At 37.7% G+C, this 7,853-nt stretch overlaps 1 long non-coding RNA gene across 1 annotated transcript in view; it reads left to right on the forward strand.

Annotated features, from left to right (window-relative positions):
• The window catches only part of LOC123790408 (uncharacterized), a 238,605-nt gene extending 231,776 nt beyond the window's left edge, over nt 1-6,829 (forward strand). Inside the window, exon 6 of the long non-coding RNA XR_006779076.2 lies at nt 6,700-6,829. This is a non-coding gene — a long non-coding RNA (uncharacterized LOC123790408). The remainder of the gene's footprint in view (nt 1-6,699) is intronic.
• Nucleotides 6,830-7,853: the final 1,024 nt, after the last annotated feature.

The following is a 7,853-nucleotide window of genomic DNA, read 5'->3' on the forward strand; positions in this document are numbered from 1 at the left end:
CTGAAGGTCTGTCTTCACAGAAATAATTTACACAGCGGGCATATAAGGATATGCTTACTCCTCCTTACTTTCATGGTAAAGATTATTGCTTCATCTGAAAATCAGATTCTGCTATTTTTAAACCATAAATAGGTTGAAAAGGGTAACATGCTTTGTAGCTCCAGCCATTTATGTTGCCATATGTTTCCAATAACATCTTGGAGCTTTTAGAAAACTTTGACCTTTTATTCTGTTCAAAACTTTAGAAAAACCACAAGGAACTGGCAAAAACACCTAACACCATGACTTGAATGCAGTATGATTTAGCTAAACACCAAGAATTCTAAAGTGTGTGTTAACCTATTTTATAACTTTAAATTGTTACCCTTAAGCCAAAAATTGACAACAGAATCTCTCTGCTTCATCCAGTTATAATTTACAAAATTTCTGCCCACTGAAGCCCAAAATACACCAATCCCCATCTCTCCCCTGTTGCTTTAGAACATTTCCTTGCCTAGAATCCCTCAACTTTCCTCTGTTGCTATACTAAACTTACCCACTCTTCACAACTTAGATCAAATTTTAAGTTACTCCCCGGAGCTCAGTGAAACTGTTCTGGTCCTTGGTGGTTTTTCTTTTTATATTCTTCTAATGGTAAAGCAAGCACTATAAACATTAACTTTTAATTACATTATCTCTTTGTTTACCTAATCTGATCCTGGTTACCACCCAGGATATAGTGATCTTCTAAATAAAATGTATGTGAAAGAGTCAAACTACAGTATGGCAAACATTTGTTATACCTGAATTTATACTGTTTTATTTCCTTAGTATGTTACCTACTACGATGTGAGACTAGTGTTAATTGGTAGCTGCAAATTCTACCTGAGTGGAGTTCTTGTTCCAGTGCTAGCGAAGTTGGAAAAGGATTGAATTAAGAATTAAAGAACCTGAATTCTAGTCCTGTTTTCACGACTACCAAATTGTATTACCTTGAGCAAGTTAATTACCATTTTGGGAATTCAGATTCTTTGCTTGTAAGTGATGTTGTTGTGCTGCTTAAACCACAAAGAGCTGCTTTTTCTTTTATACTCTCGGTCCAAAATTCCATGTGAGGGATTCTGCACGAAATTGTGTACCATGACCCTGCCTCCCATTTTCATGGGTGATGGAAGTAGAAAGAAGTACATTCCAGACTTAGGCCGAGCCAATCAGATTCTTGCTTTGGAGAAGAAGCTTTTTCTCTTTCTTGGTTTGTATACTTATTTTATTGAAGTATATTTTTCAGTAACTGCCTGACAAAGAATTCTTTGTATGCTTAACTGCTTCTTGTTCTACCATCACACTTGACTGAAAGTTTGATATGGCATAGAATTGTAGGATGGAAAGAATTTTTCACAAAATTTTGAAAGCACAGCTCTACTATCTTCGAGCTTTTGTGATGCTGTTCAAAATCTGATTCACATTTCCTCGTGTTTTTTTTTTTTTTTTGCTTTTACTTTTTTATTTAATGCAATTTTTTGTTTCTGACTCTGAGGATATTTCTTATAGCTTTAAAAAATTAAAGTTTGTTAGCTTTTTGGATTCAGGCAAGGTATTTATATTCATGTCTTCACCAAATATGGGAAAATTTTGGTTATTACTTCTTTGAATAATTTCTCTGACCACGTCTTTCTCTCTTCTCCTTCTGGGCTTCCACAGTGCACATGTTGGTCTTCTTGATAGTGTACTTACTACAGGTCCCTTACACTTCACTTTTCTTAAATCTTTTTCTTTTTGTTCTGCACACTCAATGATTTCAGTTGTCGTATCCACAAGTTCACTGATTATTTCTTCTGACTGCTTAAAGCTACCTTTAAATCCCTCTAGTAAAATTTTTATTTGTTATTGTATTTTTAGTTCTAGAATTTCTTTGTTTCTTTTTAAGTTTTCTATTGGTATTTCAGTTTTGTTCATACATCATTTACTTTTTCCAAATCTTTCTTTAGTTCTTTGAAGATCTTTACAATAGATATTTTAGTCTTTGTGTAGTAGGTCCTCTATCTGGTCTTTCTTACAGATGATTTCCATTCTTCATTTTTTTTTGTTTTTTTTCTCCTTGGATGGGCCATACTTTCTCATTTCTTTTTATACCTTTTGTTTATTTGTTCTTTTTTGTTTTGCATTTTGGTCAATAACTGGTCGTTTACATCTAATAACGTGGTTAGCTCTGGTAATCAGACTCTCTCCTTCCCTAGGGCTTGCTGCTGCTGTTTTTTTTTTTTTTTTCTCTCCTGTTTTGATTTGGTTGTTGTAGGCTAGCTGCATTCTGAGGATCAATCTGAGGTGTGAACTTAAGATCTCGGGTTTTTTTCTGAGACCATGCCTATCCCAGAGTATGCACAGTGACCTCCTAATTTCTTCTGTATAGGCAATTGCTTTTGAATGTCCTAGTCATTAATATCTGGCTTCTAAAAGGAGGAAAAGGGAAAAATCAAGGCGGGGGTAGTGGAGAGGGAAAGGTGCCACCCATTTAAATCCCCTCAAAGCTGCTTCAGCCAAGGGCATGGAGGAGTGGAGTGCAACATACACCAAGTTTGTCTGCCGTGGGCTGATGGAGGATAGGCAACCACTGCTGACCTGAGACTGAAATGAACTGTAGTTTATCCCCAAGCTTTCACTTGGAAGTTACAAGGCTTCTACAGACTCCCAAGTTCTGAAATGATTTCATTAGGTCGATTCTGCCTGTGCACTTGTGTGTGGGGAGGGAGAGAGACTCCTCGTGTTTCCTGCGCTACCATCTTCTCAGAATTCGCTCTGTAAAATAATACATACACATGTATTATGTGTATTATGTGTATGTATTCCACATACACATGTGGAATTAGGAGAAAAAAGCTTAGTTATCTAACTCTGTCAAATGGAATAGAGTTATTCAACTACTTTTAATGTAGGTTTTCCAGTATTCTCTATTTTCAGCTCAGTCTAATGGTTAAAGTGCTAAACTTCTCAGACAGTTTTTAGAGAAAATTGGGTCATTTATGGTCAGTGTTCTCCTCTTGGCACTAAAATTTTAAGTTCTTTCACTGTGCTAAGATAGTTATCACTTCACCATTTGCTTCCCATCTTCCAAAAATTGGTCAAAATAAATTCATCTTCCATTTTCCTCTCTATTGTTTTTCTGTCCTTGTTGCCTTATAATGTAACAATGCCATTTTTTATTATGATACTACTTCTTTATTAGGTTTTGTGGGGGGAGGAAAGATGTGATGCTTTTGACATCTTTGATGCTTTTGCAACAGTTGATCCCTTTGCAACATTAAACCAGAAGTGGGACTCAGGAATATGCATCATTAATGAGCATCCTGGGTTGTTCCATCTCACATTTGTTTGAAAAAATTGCTTCAGAGGAGAAACAGACCTGAATTGGTAAATTTTGGTTCAGAGAAAAAAAGGTAGACACGAAACAGAAAATTATATTTCCTGAAGTAAGTGCTTTCATAGAGGTGTATAGGTTGCTATGGGAGCAAATGATGTTGGGGGAAACCAGCTAAGATTTGGGAATGGATCTTTCCTCAGGTGGTCAGGTTTCAAGGGTAAGGCCAATTCAGCCAAGGAAGAAGTCCAGCAAGTAGACTGAAGAGAGGAAGTAGGGGATTACAGGTTGGAGATACACAACTTGCTAGAGAAATTTAACAATGTTTAGTATAGATGCAGCGCAGGTGGGGTTGGCAGTGAGGAGGCTGTAATGACAGTAGTGGTAACAGATGAGGCCAAAATGTAGGAGTTGTCAAAAGATTTTAAGCACATAGGGACAGTTAGCAGTTACAGTGTATGAATAGATGACAGAAAGAGCAGGGAGAAAGAAAAATGTGAACCTGGACGTAGAAAAGATCAATTAAAAGGCTCTTGCTATCACCAACGTACGAGTTGATAATGTCATAAGCTAAGATGGTGAAAAGGCCTAAGTGGATGAATGGGTGACAAATATTTGGGAGGAAGAATCAGCAAGGTTTAATGACTAAATATGTAAAAAGATAAAAAAGGGGACTAGGAACGATAGCTTCCAGGTTTTGATTTTGAAAACTGAGTGGCTGTGACACCATGCGTTCTAAAAGAGAAACACAGATTTTTAAGAGGAGTGGCAGAGAGCTAAAGATTACATTTGGATGTTGGTTTTTATGACATGAGGTATTTAGTAGAAATGTCCAATCGTCAGTTTGGATTAGAAATTTAAGAGAGAGTTTGGGCTGGAGAGAAAAGAGGTGGTGGTCATTAGTTTATACATCAAAATTGGAGAGTAGAAATTACCCTGGAGAGATTATAAAAGCAGAGTAATAACAGCTACCAGCTATTAAATATTTATTATGTGGCATTCATAGTTGTGAGTGTTTAATGCTAAAAACAACCTTACAAGAAGACTGCTTCCCATTTTATTACAGAGAACACGAGGGCCTGAAGGTCTAAGCTGCCTTCTGTGAGTCTCCTAATAAGCTTGTGAGGGAGCCAAGAGGCAAACCCAGGTTTTTCCTAATTCTAGAATATATTCTCCATCCATTTTGCTCTTTTCAAAGATAAAAGTAGTTAAGTTGAAGATGAAATTCATTTAAGGGACAAGAAGATGAAAGGAATCCCTGAAAGTTAATAATAAGGAGCAACTATATTGGTAGAGGAAAACTAAAATCATGGAATTCAATAGAAAAAAAAAGAAATTCAAGCAGTTAACAGAGGCAAGCACCACGGAAAGTTCAAATAAGACAACAGAAAATTATCAGTTGGGTTTATCCATAAGGAGGCCTTTGCTGACTTTGGTGAGAGCAAAGTCTGTAGTTTTTTAGAGGCAGAAACACATCACTGTGGACTGTTGAATAAAAGAGCAGTGAGGACATAGAAGCAGTGAATTCGGGATGTCAGGTTGTGAAGGTGAGGTGGGATGGAGGGGTTCTTGCAAGTGTAAGGTATGGTAGAAGGATAACATGAAAGAGACTAGAGCACGTCTAGATGCTAATTGGAAAGAGTAAACAACCAATAGTGAATTTGGAAAGAAAGGGCATGATTTATAAACTAATGTTGCTGAGGGATTCCACCATAGCCTTGGAGTTAAATTTTATCCTTAGACTTTTAAAAATGAAAAAAAAAAAGTGTTTTTCTGGTTATAAATGTTATTTTGCTTTCTCTAGAAAATTGAAATACAAACATATAGAAATTAGAATCTAAAGGTACTCTTCAATTCCCAACCTAAACCCAGGTTAACTGCCTTTGAAAGTCATTTATTATTTCAAGTTTTAAAAAGTGAATCTATAAATATATATATTTATTGCTTAAAATGGAACTATAATGTTAATACTGGTATATAAACAGATTTTTCACCTTTGAACAGTGTATCATGGATAGACTTCTCTCCATATCAGTAATAGAAAGCAATTTCAGCCTTTTAAGGTCTTCATAGTGTTCCATTGTTGGATATTGTGTTAGTCCATTTGGGCTGCTATAACAAAAATACCATAGATTACCCAGGCTTCAAGAACAGAAGTTTATTTCTTACAGTTCTGGAGTCTGGAAGTCCAAGAACAAAGTGCCAGCAGTCTGATGAATGCCCACTTCGTGGTTCTCACAGTTTCCTTACACAGCAGAAAGAACTAGGGAGCTCTCTGCGGCCTCTTCTGAATGCACCCATGCCATTCATGAGGACTCTACCCTCTTGACCTGATCACCTTCCAAAGGCCCCAACTCCAAATACCATCACAGTGGGATTTAGGTTTCTCAATGCCTGAATTTTGGGTGGACAGAAACATTCAATGTGTAGGAGATATATTTAACTGATTACTTATTAATAGACATGCAGAGAGTTTTTAATATTTTCTATTACAAAAACACAGAACTACATTACACTATGATCCTTTTCACTAATATTCTTGTTTTACTTATTCTTGGAAACTATCATCTAAAAGACTTAGTGTGTTTGTCACTGAACTTAATGTATAGTTAGTTCATACAGAAGAACATGAAATATACTTTTACTTATCCTTGAAGAGAGCTTTTTTTCAAAATGCTTTCCTTTTTCTTTTAATAATTATCAGTCAAATATCTACATACTGTCTAGAACTCTATAAGGCATGAAGAGCAGAACAGTGTCTGTGGCAGTCCTGATTCCTTTCTTACCTGTGTTTATAGTCTAGGAGGTTTAAGGTGATATTAGGTGGGATCCTATGTTGTTCAATCAAGATGCTCTGCGAGCTCTTGGACAGTTCTGCCAGCTGGTCTTCTGTGGGCAGGGAAGGAAAACTCATACCAGAGATACATATGAATCCTTGGTATTTCCCAGGTGGTATAGACTTGTTCCAAACAATTTGCCACCAAGTGGCTAGTTGGTCTCCTCAAGGGATAGAACTATACCAAGGGCTCAGTGTTGGTCTCCAGTGCTGATATGTTAGGCATTCAACAGTGGCAGCAGCTAGGTCAGCGTTGATGAGAAGCGCCCATGATTCTGGACATGTGCATAGCCTCCATCTCTGCCATTATGATTTTTCTCTTCCAGAACTCTTGTGCCAACACCAGCGTGGCTGATATCCACTGCATGAGTCATCCATTATACAGAGCCACCTTTTGGTGGATGTTCTCTTCTGAGAATTGACTTGATGTGACACATATTGGCACACTTTGCTTCTGTTTCCATAGATGCACCCATATTCTTCTCCCCCATACTCCTTGTTTTTAACTTTGCGTTCTCGTTCCTTTCAGGCCCTGACCAAGCCATTTGCCACTGCCTTTGAGTCTATGCCTGTCTTCAGCCGAGACCGTTTCTCCCTCCAGATCAAGTCACTGAGTAGGTATGTTGCTCAAAACTCTGCCCACTGAGAAGACTTCCCCTCTTCTTATTTCATGGACTGCCCTGAGTGGGGCTGTGGTGTGGCACCTGTCCATTTTTAAGTTGCATATACATATGTAGCTGGCCATTGCAATGAAATCTTCTTTTCCCTCCATTAGTGAGTCAAATTTTAAGCCTTTGAGAAGTGCTACTAATCTCTCTCATCTACCTCAAATGCATTATTACTTTTCTGATTTACTACCTTTGCCATGTGGAACCTGGGGCAGTTTAATAATGCATCTTAATTCACAGTTTAAGAAATCAGTATGAGGATTCTTCCAGCTGCCTGATTTATGTATCACAATTTTACACCCAGGGTAGGTAGGTGTGCATACCCACTGTGAGATGGAGTTATGCTAGGACTTCATTTTATTAGGAAGGCTGTAATGAGATTTGAAGTTTCCTGATACCAGCATTAGCTCAGACTTTGTATTTAATGTCCCCGCAAGACTGGGTATTCTCCTTTTACCCAATGTACATTTCCTCTGGTAAATGGCCAGAGGCTCTGTTTGGAAGTATTAATATAGGAACTATATGCTTGATATTGCCTGTAGGTTTCTTCCTTTAAAGTACCTGGTTGCCCATTCATTTATTGGGCTGTGGGTTGAGAAGTGGCTTAATGTGATTTTTCCATTGTAGCCACTGACATGAGCCTCCTGGACACCCTTTCTTCATGTTTTTGGACATAAAAGTCCAGCGGTTATTAGAGTGGATGCCCATTTGTCTTCATCCTGGAAACACAGTGGTCTCTTTGGCATTGCCATGGATCCCCTGCAGGTCAAGACCTACTCATTGCCGTTTGGCCTTGCCAAAATTATTATTATGATACTAGGATAAGTATCATTACTATGGTTATAATGTCCAGCTTGCCTCTGATGCCTAAATACCACCAGTTGGCCTATGCCATTCCCGAATCCTTTTATATTTTATATGAACATTAGGGAGCCTTATTTCATAGCAACATCTCTTATTATCAACTATGACCTATAAAGGACAGCTACCACTGAGCTTCTGAACCATTCTGGTA

The sequence above is a fragment of the Ursus americanus genome, chromosome 5 (assembly GCF_024610735.1).
Source record: "Ursus americanus isolate L20-20 chromosome 5, mUrsAme1.1.p, whole genome shotgun sequence".
NCBI classification, from domain to species: domain Eukaryota; kingdom Metazoa; phylum Chordata; class Mammalia; order Carnivora; family Ursidae; genus Ursus; species Ursus americanus.